The 13710-nt window shown below is 34.1% G+C and overlaps 1 protein-coding gene across 1 annotated transcript in view; it reads right to left on the bottom strand.

Moving 5' to 3' along the window:
* The window catches only part of Dgk (diacyl glycerol kinase 1), a 101716-nt gene extending 88259 nt beyond the window's left edge, over positions 1-13457 (bottom strand). Inside the window, exon 1 of the mRNA XM_018547626.1 lies at positions 13410-13457. The gene's annotated coding sequence lies outside the window, so the exon portion shown is untranslated. The remainder of the gene's footprint in view (positions 1-13409) is intronic.
* Between the last annotated feature and the right edge of the window lie 253 nt (positions 13458-13710).

Raw genomic sequence — 13710 nt, 5'->3', positions numbered from 1 at the left:
AGTGGCTTGAAAACGAAAGTATGGTTAAAATTGACACTCAAGAGATTCGAGTACATCGCGCTTCTTTCCTTCAAAAGTGACACAACTAAAAAAAATTAAGTTTCTCAGAAAAGCGGAGTAATTAGTTTACAATTTGACAGAAAATTATTGATTGGCTAATTAACTCAAATAAGCAAAAGACTGTCACGATATCTTTTCGTTTTATAATTCTTAAAAGATTATCCTATTTTAGTTGCAACATTTTGATAATCTTTTTATGAAATTAAGTTAGTACACTCTCTTGATTGATAGGGCAATGTTTACCTAACTATTGATAGTAACTCGAAAATTACGTTTCTTTGTAGTTGTGTCGCTTTAAAAGTAAGGGAGTAATAGATTTTCTAAGTAGGCATTCAAAAGTTAATGTTAATTTCATCGATTTGCACTCAGCAGATTTTCTTATGTGATGCACATAAATATAGAATCGTAATACCGTAAAGAAAGCGTCAAGTAGTTTCTTCTTTTCTGATATTTTCGATGCTTGGTAAAGTATACCCAGTATGCATCATGACTACCATGAAAATCGTCGATACATAACGATGCGAAATACGAGACGCATTAAATTCCAGCGGCTATATCGGCAAAATGCGTTTTCATACATGACCGCGGCGAGAGCAGATCATAACCGACGCAAAAGCAATCGCCAATACGCGGATGTATTTTCCAAACGAATTTTCCGCGTCACCGAGGGAACCCACTCCCTCAAGGTGGGCCAGAAAAAACGTGTTATTATACCTATGCTCCTACTACCTCACCCGCATCGTTTCTCCTTTCGGGAAATAAATTGCCACCGATAACATCTACTCTTTCGCGATACATTGGGTACACGACCGCGATAATGCAATGGTCTTGTGTGACGAAAAAGAATATGGGTCCGCGTGAGAATTCGCGTCGATCTGAAAGTTTAGGAATTATTTACGTTAGCCACTTTAGCTCTTTTTTTTAGGGCATCTAGAAATACACCCAGAAAACCGATAATTCTCACATCTTGCGAAAAGGCATAATAAAAATCTTAGAATTCATAGTCTCTACTTTTTCATCTACACTATTGAATTCATAATGTCAAATTATACCCAATTCGGATTATGTTTAATCGTGTCACTTCTCAATATATCGTTAATTTAAATAATTAAAATAATGGAATTAAATAATTTAAAAAATCATTTAAATTGTTTAATTCAAATATTTAATTTATTATTTACTTTAAATGTATATGTTTGATACGAACATTCTTTACTTTGAAACGAAACAATTCAACTACAGAAATGGATTGATTTATATTTTGACACACACATAAAATTTAAAATTAACAAGATGCTATTTAACTCAGGATATTGTGTTATCGTTCCTCCTTTGACACCTAACAGTATACTGTTAACTATGAATACATAAATCTTTTTAATATAATATAACATAATTATAATATAATATATATAATGCATTTTAATTTTCTATAATGCTCTTACAACGATTTAATTAGTGCACTTATTACCATCTTCGTTATCTTAATTTGATTTGCTCGTTCATAAACTGCAAATAGCCTGTTAAATATATCTCAGTTAGTTAGTAATGTTAGCTAGTAGTCAGTTTGTAATGGTATCTCAGAATGAGTAAGATTTATCTTGAGTAGCTTTATTTAGAGAAATTTATTGCACTACACTCGACTTGGCTGGTCGAGAGGCATGTTCAGTGACTGAAAATTTTGGCAATCAGATGTGACTGTCGCGTGCAGGGCCATGTGCGTCAAATGGCATAAGTTCAACACGGTGTGACAGATGGATAGAGGTGGAGCGATCATTGACGTCCCGAAAAGCTGGACGTTCCATTAATATCTGTGAATATGCAATAAATAATCTTCTCTAATTGTGCAGAGCCTAAATACATCGTTCAATTAAGAAGAATGCATCTTTGTGAAAGATGACGTAAGATTATGTTCTGTCTGAGGAAAAATCAAATATTCCTCGAAAAATTGAATCCTAAAAACCAAATATCGGAAATCTAAAACACTCTATCGAATATTTTTAATCATATGGAAACTTTGATCTTTCCGGATAAATGATTTTGTTGAAGTATCTAAAAATTTTGTTGAACTATCAAAATAATTACGACGCTCAGATTACAGGTTGTTGGAATAATTTTTTCTAGAATTTCTCATATGTTTTTATAACATTTATGCAGTTTCCTATACATAATTATTTTGATAATCCAATGAAATTGTATACATTTTCAAATCTATACCCTCTAAATTCTTTGGAGTGGAATATATCTCACTCGAAGAAGCGAAAATTAAGCTAGTCTTGAAAAAGAGTGGCTCAATTTTTAATTTTTAAGAAAGAGATTTTACTTTTCAGAGGGTGAGAGCATTCTAAAAAATTTGTAGAATATCCAGCTAAAGTTTTATGTACTTCAATGAAATAATGCTTTCCGTGCAGATACGCGCGGATGTAAAAATACATGGTAGATCTTGTCGCTGAAATGTATTCATAAATTACAGATCTAAGAGGGTTTCTCTGGAACCGTCAATTAGATGATAAAGCAAGAATCGCGTTTCCAGTAATCTCAATGGAGAGATGTAAAGAGGGAGGAAGGCTTATAGTAAAGAACAGCTTCAGTGCGTCCGATAAGTAAGTGGTATATACCACTGAGAGTAAACGTATAGATATACGATTACGATTAATAAGAATGTATAGCGAGAGAGGTGTATCTCTCTCTCGCCATCGTGAGCGGCTTCACGTTGAGTTCGTAGATATACACGCACGTCACGAACAGATTCTAAGAAAAATGCGATGCCGGCTGTCTGTATGCCGGCGCGGCGCCTTGAATGAAAACAAACGATCCGGCGGGCAGCGGATCCATTGTGCTGTAGCCCGTGGCTATAATCATACGGTGGAACTTGCACAATGCATCGACAATTGCCTGTCAATCGAACGCGGTAACCGATATCCATAACGTGATAACAATGTTGCGCGTTACAAAAGGCGCGTGCGAGATTAAAAAAAGAATCGTCAACGGTGTGTGTTCTCCAAAGAAGAGCGGACGCGAAAGGGTAAAAAGTGTAAAGAAGACGCGTGCGTGTGATATTCGAAAATTCACCTCGACATAAAACTCCACACGACGTCTCGTCGTCGCTCATCGAGTTCGATGGAAAATAGATATTGCGTTTGATCGGTTGACATTTCTTCCTTTCTGTCGCGTTTACCTCTCCGCTCGCAATGGTCCTCGTTGCATGCACGTCGCTTTGAACGATATTTTCCATTTTCCATTTCGCGAATACGGATTCTCGCCTTCGGCGAAACTGCTAAACGAGCATATAACCACGCTGTCGTACTTTCTTCAATTTTTTTATGTCATTCGCTTTGTGATCTTTTTTTTTTTGTATTTATTCGGATTCGCGAATATATTTTTTTTTCTCGCGAACACAGTCGGCTCGTACATTACGTATGTACGGACATGTGTCACGGACAAACTCGAAATGAATACGACTGATAGGTATTTTAGTCACTAAAGCTTGCCGTCCAACTTTCTGCGCTTTCCAAGTTCAGAGTTGTCCGGATTGCAGCGTAAACTAAGCAAACAATACACTTGTCCACTTCATTGTTTCGCGCATTCTATCTAACTTTTCCGCTATTTACCTCTTAGTTTTGCCATTGCGTGCATACTTTAAACACGATATGTTCGAAAATATTCTCTACAAAAAGAGCGAAGTCAAGTTATTTAATTTTATTATATAAAGGAGGAACAATTTTTACCTTTTTACGATCACTCGGAGATCGTTTTATTTTTCTATTTTCTTATATATTCTTCTTCTCATCGAAAATTATTATAGTAATACTATACTCAAGAAAAAAAGGAAAATATTGAAATGAAGAATAAAATTCTTATTCACATCTTTACGAAATTGCTCAGCTATGCTTCAATCATATAAAAACTGGAATTGGAGTCAACAATTCTGAATTAATTTTTAAGTATTGAAGCATAACTGACAGCGATTTCATAAAGATATAATTTTTGATTTACACATAAAGAAAATGTAGAAGTAAAATAATTCTTGGACGTAAAAAGTTATACCTTCTTTTTATTATATAATCAAATTCTGAAATAATTCAAAAAAACTATACTGTTAGGAATCAATACGAGTTGTATATCTCGATGTCTGAAACTTTAGTTAGTTTTAACCATTTTAGAATTTTATTAATTTAATACATTTTTTTATTGAAAAGGTTCAATCTTTTAGATTAAAGATATATTAACTTCAATATAAAATATATATTTGTGTTATAGGAATTATATTTCTACAAAATATACTTCGAACTTTATTATTTTAAGATATATTATAGCATTTATATTAAATTATTTCAATAACAAATCTAATTAAACTACGTACTATTACAGTTTATTTCTATTTAATAATATGGATCGTCTGAAAAGAAATAAAAAGAGTTACGACTAGATTATTAACGCGCATATATGTATAATTGTAATTGATGAAATTTATATTGTAACCATTTGCGATGACAGTAAGTTGGCTTTAATGATAGTTTCTACAGGTGGTTGGTTGGCATTCTCGATGTCAATGGCACCCATCTAATCTGGTTATCTCGATGTATCCCTGAATTACGAAACTGCTGGCAACAACATGCGGAATAATACAATTTAATCTCGATTCAATGACAACGAAACAGTCGCATCGATTTAAAAAGTTTTCTAAAAACATCAACAACGAGAAAATAAAGTTTACTATCGTGATAAAAATTACATTTTTCGATCGTATAATCTGAAATAGATACCTGATTGTGAAAGCTGAAGCCTTTCTCATCATACAAGACTTAATTCCTTGTGCATTTCTTCGTGGAAGATCAATATACGGCTAATAAAATTATATACGTCTTGTGAAACTCGATTTATCAGGAGAAAAATACGAACGACGTCGTATTTTGCATAAACCCGGAATTTATTATGCCGCGAAGGTGATTAATTATTTTTAAGATACTCTTTTTCACTCTCCAAGCATTTCCTCTCCGAGTATTGGAGCAGAGACGATAAAATCTTCCTGGCAACGCTCATCCTGGAACCCGTTCAACTTATTCCAGATGTACTTTTACGAACAATACAATTCAGCGTTCTTCAATCGGACGATGCGCTTTACACCCTCGAACACACGTAATCTCCTGGGAAAACTAGCAAATGTAATTTTGTGGTATTTACGTATCGTCGTATTTGCACTTCGAAATACGAAGCGCAAACATGAAACAATGTGCGTCAGTTACACTGTCGACGGTAATTAAGACTATCGAAACATGATGCACGTCACGTGTCGCGTCGCTCGCTCGAAGTTAATTATCGAGACTACGGTAGAGAGATGCACATAATATCCAATTTCTCTGAACTCCGATGCTTTCACTGTGGATTCATGACGTTTTCATTTTGTTCTTCGTTGACTGACATTCTCAGAGATGAAGGTTTAATTCAATCACGATACTTAGGGTCTTTTTAACTAATTTCTATATGTAATAAATAATAAGTTAAGTTAATCGATGATTAATTTGCAGAAGTGCCAATATCAGTTTAATGCCTCAGAACTTCTACTTTCCTTTTCTTTCCTGAGAAACTGTTTAGTTCTCTCACTTTGCCAATTGTAATGATTCAATTAACCATCGATTAACATTGGAGTTGGTGAAAGAGACCCTTAGGACTTGGATTGATGAATAGTGAGAGACAAACTCGGTTAGAAACACAGTCAGAAATTATTGGTCGATCAACGTCGAATCGATGTTGATTCAACGTAAATTGGCGTCGAATTGATGTCAACCCATCGTTTCTGACTATAGGAACTTTTAAAAAATGAATTGCTCCAGCAGCAAAATTTTTACACTTTGTTTGCAACCTGGGTCTTTCGATTTCCGTTCAGATTCTTAGATTGTTTCAAACTGTATAGAAATCTGGAAAAATTATTATATACTCATGAAAGCTTTAATAATGGATTTTTATCATAGAAGTTGGATTGTATGTTATATATTTTTTATAAATTTAAATTTGCCTACCAGAATTCACAATCAAAAAATCGATTGTACCTAAGTCCAACGTTGTCGATTTGAAAGATTGAAAATGCAACGCTCGAACAATGCAAGATCATATGTCTTCCCTTAAGGCCTCTGTACACGGTCAGTAATACTGTCAGTATCGACGAATACTGACAATATTATTGATTGTGTGTGGTTAATATTAATGGATTGACGTAGAATACTGACGATGATTTGGACTTAAATACATGCTTTTTCCTTAAGATCCATGACGCCATAGATAATAATATACGTCAAATCACGTCAAACTGAAGTGAAATATTATCAATAATACCTGATCGTATACAAGATTATAAAAACTAATGTATACTGTCAGTAATACTGACTCAGTATTATTGACCGTGTAGGGAGGCCTTTAGAAAACTCGACGACTAGACGCGTTTTCGTCAACGCATCGTTCAAAATTCTGCTACGTCTCATTCTTCATTGTATCTTCTATTGAATGGGGTTTCATGTGTTTCGTCGGCCCATTGTCACAATTATGCGACATCTCAATCCTCGACGAGAACGTGCTCATACCGGCGACACGACGGATAGGCACGTGTATGGTACACACAGAAAAGGGATGGAAATGGGTAGTAGGTTACGCTGAGCTCATGCGTCGTCATGGTAACATATTCTCCGTTGGTTGTCCTTGAATAGGGTAAAACGTAGAGCTTACAAAAGAGTGAAGGAAATATGAGGAAATGAGAACGACACGTGAAACACTCGAAGAGCACGGCAAAAAATGAAGACAAAAAGAAAGAGGAAAGGAGAGCACGTCGTGGGAAAATCCTCCGACGGAGAGCGCCGTAAAAAAGGATCCAGAGGCATAAAATCAAAAGGAAACTAACGGTCAGCTTTATGAACTGTAAAGAAGTTCCGTTTTCCTTTTTATTGAATAAATCAGCGAGGCGCGCGCGTGCGCACGCGCGCCGATTGTTGCTGATGAAGTACATTAATGATGAAGCCGACAAGCTTCCACGGCGAAACTCATTGTTCTTAATACGGTTAAACAGTCTTGAATGCTGAACGTAGGACTTAATGGTGTAGTCAGTTCGATATTCGATTTAGGAAGGGATTTATTACGATCCGTCTCGCATTCAGCGGCAGACAGGTAGAATGCACTTGTGAATTTTGCTCGTATAATACGATAATTAAGTCGGTGGTGGATTTGGCGAGAATTCGCGTTGACTGAAGTCCGTATAGCTATTATATATATGTACATACTCTCTGTTCGCGAATTTGATGTAACGCAACAGACGATACGACAAGAAAGCGCGCAGAGAACAATACATGTACACACACTTAATAGCAAATACTTAGCACGAGCCTTGAATTTTCAGTGAGATACGATCTAGCGTTTTTACACGCGACGGAGCTGTTTAAAATTCCGGTCTGATTGTAGAAGAAAATCGCTTACAAACGTGCCGAGTAGAGTTATAATTAAGCGATGCATATTCATAAAGCAACCGTGAAAGTCACGGTTTACTTCTATGCCACGCAAAGCGGATCCCTGAATCGATAGTATTCTGAATTACGGGTTACAATTTAAGCATCCTTGTGATGCTAGATAGAGCAAGATTTCCTGATGCGCACGTTCAATATGGTTAATTTAATAGTATATTTACGACAGACATTCCTCTCAGTTCTTAGAACCCTTAGAAACATTTACCCGATTAAATCTACATTCTGGCAGACACAAAAGGGTTGACGAAAGGAATTTGTACGAACGCATATTGAAAAATATGTTTCAACAGGTTGTTGATTCTATCCTTTCTATTTTTCCCGGTTTAATCATCATGAAAAGACAACAATAGTCGAAAATACGATACAACGAAATTTTCTGCAGGATGTTTTATTCATCCGTCACTAAATAGAGCATACTTCTGAAGATGACGAGTTGTTGAGTTGCTCCATTCATGAATAGTAAATGTATATTATAATTTTTGTATGTACAGTATGTAATATTTGTAAAGGATTGTGTGTAATATTCATAAAGGAAAGAGAGTTTAATTTAAAACATACCTGTTTATATAAAAGTTAGTAGCGGTAGGATAAATTTTTTATTCTGATGAATTATAATTATAAATATTTGAACAATTTTTTATGCGGGTTTATAAATCTTCTTCCGCGATAAATTTTTTAATACAAATAGGTAAAATTTATTTATTCTCTAAGCAAGATTTATAAATTCCCTTATAGTTTTCAAGTGTTTTTTTATCTTCCTCATTAAGAATAATTTTAAATTGTTTAAACAGCATAAATTATTATTTCCAATTTCAGATTGACATTACTTCATAATTTGAGATTCTTAAAATTGAAATTCATGATTTCATACGTGTAATAATGTATTGTTTAGTCTCTGTTAACGTTAACTCGTATCTAGGCATCTTAATTTCTTCCGATATAAGAACGATGAAACATTTTTGCTAAAAAAAAAAAAACAATATTCGTATCTCTCTCTGCATATTTCATTTTAGACAAATATATCGTATCACATTTCTATCGATTCTATCTATCTCACGACATAGAATTTACAAAATTTTGTACGATTTATATCTTATATATAAATTATATGGAATTAACTCGTATATAACATTCAAACATGCATGTTGAAATAAAAACAATATTCGACCAGCGCCAATAAAGTAAACTCATAAAGTAAAGTTTTTCCGTTTTTCTTCAACAACTAAAATAAAAATTGAAATACTTTTTGTAAGGTTTGTGTTTCATACGTGAACGGTGAACGCCAAAGCTTTACAAAATAGTGTCAAATTTCCAAAATAACGAAATAGTACTTGCGCACTAGAAACCCGTGCGCTGTCTCCTTTGATAATTTGAAACCGAAATAATAGACAGTTGAATCGACAACCTGTTGAAAACGCACTTTGTAAACGCGTACATAAAAAAAAAAGATTTCCTGTAAGAGTGGAGCTTTCCATTCGCAGCAGTTGTTATTTGTACTTGGAATTTACGTAATTCAACAACGTAGCTGTACAACGCGGCGCACGAAAAGCGGAGGTGCAGCATTTACGAAATGAGCGGTGAATGTGAAAATGAAAAGAAAAAGAAAAACGGTGTTTTTTTTATACACCTGCGGTGTTGCAAGAACGGTACGCGAGAAGGTGTATCAGGGTGCTTTTTTTTTCCTGAATGATGTTTTCCCGAGTAATTTACAAATAAATCAAGAGTTACACCATAGTTAAAAAAACAAAGAAGAAGGGAAAATTTACGTTAACGATATTTAATTATTGCTAAATTCAATTACTTAGTACGTCATACATGTAATAATTTATAATACGCGTAATGATATTTCTACAGCATCCTTATAAAAAGAGTAGCTAATAAACATAAAATTATGCTTACTGATACCATTGCCATTACTTTTGTTATCGTGTGCATTTTATTATCGCGCACGATTAAATTCGTTAAGCAAACGATAACGCCCGATTCGAAATACCTGTGATATCTTCGCCGACAATTACGTTTTACTGCTCATAAAAATTCGAGTTTCTCATTTGTCAGCATCCCGATGGCAGCATTATCTTTCACGTTCCACGTCGGATATAGTGTTTTCTACCGGGGAGACGTAAATTTCAAATACAAATATTTACTCGTGAAATCCGGATAGATTAGTTTTTGAATTAAAGCCAAAAGTTGAAATGAATATGAGTACGTTCATTGGAAAGACAACCCCAAGGGCACCGCACGTGAACTATTACCACGCGCTTGTGACAGACGCATAGACTATTACTCTTCAAAACCAACTTTCCGTACGTCCAATTGCAGAAACTCGTGAAGAATTTCGGCGTCATGGTTTATGTTTAGACCCGAAGGAAGCGATTCGAGGTGTATAGAATAACGACGTGTCCGGTATTGCGCCTGAAATTTTCAGACTCAAATCTGTTTGTGTAAATTAAGTGTAACGTGTAAATCGCGCGTTTAATATATATTTCTCAGTTTAAATAAATGCGACGAATTCAGGTCGCTTTCTCATTAAGCATTCAACTCTAGTATTCCGCGAATGCTAGATGTAATTGGAAGACTTAACTCGGCTGTACGCGCGCGGTAGAAATTTTATTAGAGCAACATCTGTCGACGATAAAATTACGTTAAGGTGTCCGAATAAAATATGCGAATATATTATTCACTTAAGGAATGATAATAAAATTAATAAATATGATAATAAAAATAATAATTAAATAGCGTAAATATAATTAAATCATTATAATTTTCAATTAGAATACAATTAAATTTAAAAGTAAATGTACATGTAAATTTCTAATAATAAGTAAATAATTAAAAACTTAATAATAACTCTAAATAATTAAATGTTCTAATAATTATATATAATTAGGAATTATGTACGTAAAACAGGTTGCAATTAAAGCGAAAATCTAAACATACTCTTTTATATTAATTATATTAAAAGCCAGATAGAATGTGTGGTAGAAATTTAACACGTGCCCATTGACTTTTGATTCTACATTCATTGCATCCAACCGCACGCGTGGAAAATCGCGATGTCGACAGGGTGAAATGCACAATGGGAGTAGTGAGACCTGAGCCCTTTTGTAAGTTATACGAAGTAGTTTTAAACTAAGTTATCAAGCTACGGAAACGCGAGTGTAAAAGCAGGCTGTGCAACGCTTTTTCAAGCCCGCTCTAATGTTAATGCATTCGAAACCACGGGATCCAGCCTTTCGTGTCGCAGAACGAGGGCATCGCGCCGCAAGTCGCGCGCGAATACATATACATTGCAACTACTATATAACACCGTTGTGAAGGTCAGAGGTTAAAAGGAACCTCTGACAAAGGGCATAGAATTGGCTCAGTTTCGTGTAACCACAGGCCGAAATTTCGAACGCGTACCAATTAAATGTCCAACAAAAGAGGAATATTCAATTAAAAACGCACGACTGGATATTAATTGTTTACATTGGAATTGAATGATGTAAGCGCCACATCGGGTTTGTCATCGAGGGCTAGGCGAAAATAATATCGCCGCGTTACTGCCTATCTTCGGTAGCTTTTACTGTACATATATGTATATTTCGCTCACATACATATGCACATTCGCGAGAGGTGTGTTTTATACCAATAAGACAGTCAGAGCTAATTTCAAGTGCGAATCTAATATCAATGTCAGACTCTCTTCTCTCTCTCTCTCTCTCTTATTTAATATACACTGTTAAATTCGTAATGTCAAATTATACCCAATTTGAGTTATTTTTAATCATTTATATATCGGTCGTAACTACTCCTACTTAACGTATCGTTAATTTGACTAAAACAATAGAGTTAAATAATAGTTCAAGAAAATGTATTAAATTTGACTCAAATTTAGGTTATTATTTACTAAATGCATACGCATTTAACATGGACGGTTTATTTTGAAACTGTAACCACCAGAAATGAATTGATTTACATTATAACGACGAATTTTTTTCGCGATTTTGAAACTGAAAGAGTATCTTTTTTTAGATGAGACATTTAATGATGTATGTATAACATTGAAATGTGCTTTACAAAGCGCACAGACTTTAAAATAATTCTCTTTCCTAACACTACGTGATCGACATTTAATAGATTTTTTTTATCAATTTGGGATGGATTCTTCTGATATATATAAACAACGAAATCATATCAATCAATCATTAATTTCAATACACTTTTAGATATCAAAGGCACAATGGTAAATCCTTCGTTTTAAATCTTTCAGTTAAAAATATTACTTTGATATTTGTAACTTCTATGTGTTAAAATGTAAATCAATCAATTTTTGTGATGAGTTTCAGTGTAAATAACACATGCATTTAGTAAATAATAAACTCGATTTGAGTCAAATTCAATTTTCTTAAGTTAAATTATTTAACTCTATTATTTTAACCAAATTAATGATATATTAAATATATAGGAGCAGTGGCGACCTATAAAAATGATTAAAAATAATTTAATTTGGATACAATTTGACATTATATGAATTTAATAACGTAAAAATTTTTGTATAAGAGATTTTAATTATGTATGAAAACCATCATATAATATAAAAAAATCTGAAAGTAAATAATAACTTTTTGTAATACTCTGGGAAACTTTAATTAATTATCGCTGTATGTTTGTATTTATTAGCAACCGATTACTTTATCGCTGTACATCGTTAAATTCGTAATGTCAAATGGTATCCAATTTGAGTTATTTTTTATTATTTCTGTAGGTTGTCACTGCTTCTATTTAGTACGTTTCGAATTCAACTAAACAATGGAGTTAAACAATTTAATTTAAGAAAGTACGTATGTTAAATTAGAGTCTCTAATTTAGTTTTACTAAGTACATACGTTGATATAGACTGTTTACGTTTAAACTAACCACAGAAATAGATTGCTTTACATTATGACACACATGGAAGTTAAAAATAACGAAATGTTTATAAGTCGAAGAATTGAGTTAATATTGCTTCGATATCTAACATACAAACGATTAATCAATCACCTTCAGTTTCACGATAATTCCTTAAATTAGTTATCTCGAGATTACAGTATCCTGCCTGTAATATTGAAAAAAAAAAGAGAATTTGATAGAAAAAGGATTAGGCTTAATATTAAAGTTGATACACGAATATTGCAATACATTATTCCAAAAATAATTCATCGATGAGATTTAATGTAAAGGTCGAGGAATTAGTAGAAATTAATGTATCATTATATATATCCATCAAAATACTGTTAATTGATATTCGATAATTTAGCAGTAAACGATTTATTCACTAAATTTTTTAGTTCCTTTAACGCGACTCTTCGTTGGAATCTTTTTGCGATTCATAAAGTGAAATCTTTTTCTAGTACAAATTTAATTAAAATATTCATAAGCATATAAGGAGAAAATGTATAATAATTTTATATATTTTTTAATATAAAATTATTATATTCTATTTTTTATTTCTATATAAGAAGAATCGTTCTTATTATCGCCTTTTTCATTTCAAGATGATGTCGCTTTCTGTAAACATCCTTATACGCTCTTCCTTAATCCCTACCGAATTGTCATAACATTGAGCCTCGTTTGATGGTTTACGCTTGTTTGATATTTGGACTAAGGATAATAGCAAGACACCCGAGAGACATACTATCCGTGTTTCACGCGCATTTCACAGCACAATAAAACTGGGAGGGATGCCGTAACCGGCGACGCGTGTCGCGGAGGAACGAGTAATAAAACGATCGAAATGCACGCCAGAAAAGAAAGAAAGAACTAGAGAGAAAGCGAGGATCGATTCTCGAAGAGGAGAATAAACGGCAATGTATTTACCATTTCCATGCCATCGCGCCGCGTATCGGACGCTCCAGATGCGCGCCGCTACTCACATCCTTGCCGTCTTCATCGTCATCGGCCGGCGCCCCGTTGAAGATCTCGTGGAAAAACCGCGGGGAGAAAAGAGAAAAGCGAGATCGACCGAACACGCGCGCGCGCGTCGATTCGATCGTCGGTACGCCGCGCGAATACAACGCGAGAGTATCTTATCCGCGAATCTCCGTCTCCCTTTTTCTATCTATTTGTCCATCTATTTGTCTATCTATGCCTGTCTCTCTCTCTCTCTCTCTCTCTCTCT

The sequence above is a fragment of the Cyphomyrmex costatus genome, unplaced genomic scaffold (genome assembly GCF_001594065.2).
Source record: "Cyphomyrmex costatus isolate MS0001 unplaced genomic scaffold, Ccosl1.0 scaffold122, whole genome shotgun sequence".
NCBI lineage: Eukaryota > Metazoa > Arthropoda > Insecta > Hymenoptera > Formicidae > Cyphomyrmex > Cyphomyrmex costatus.
The sequence above is the reverse complement of the archived record's forward strand: the minus strand, read 5'-3'. Positions and strand labels throughout refer to the sequence as shown.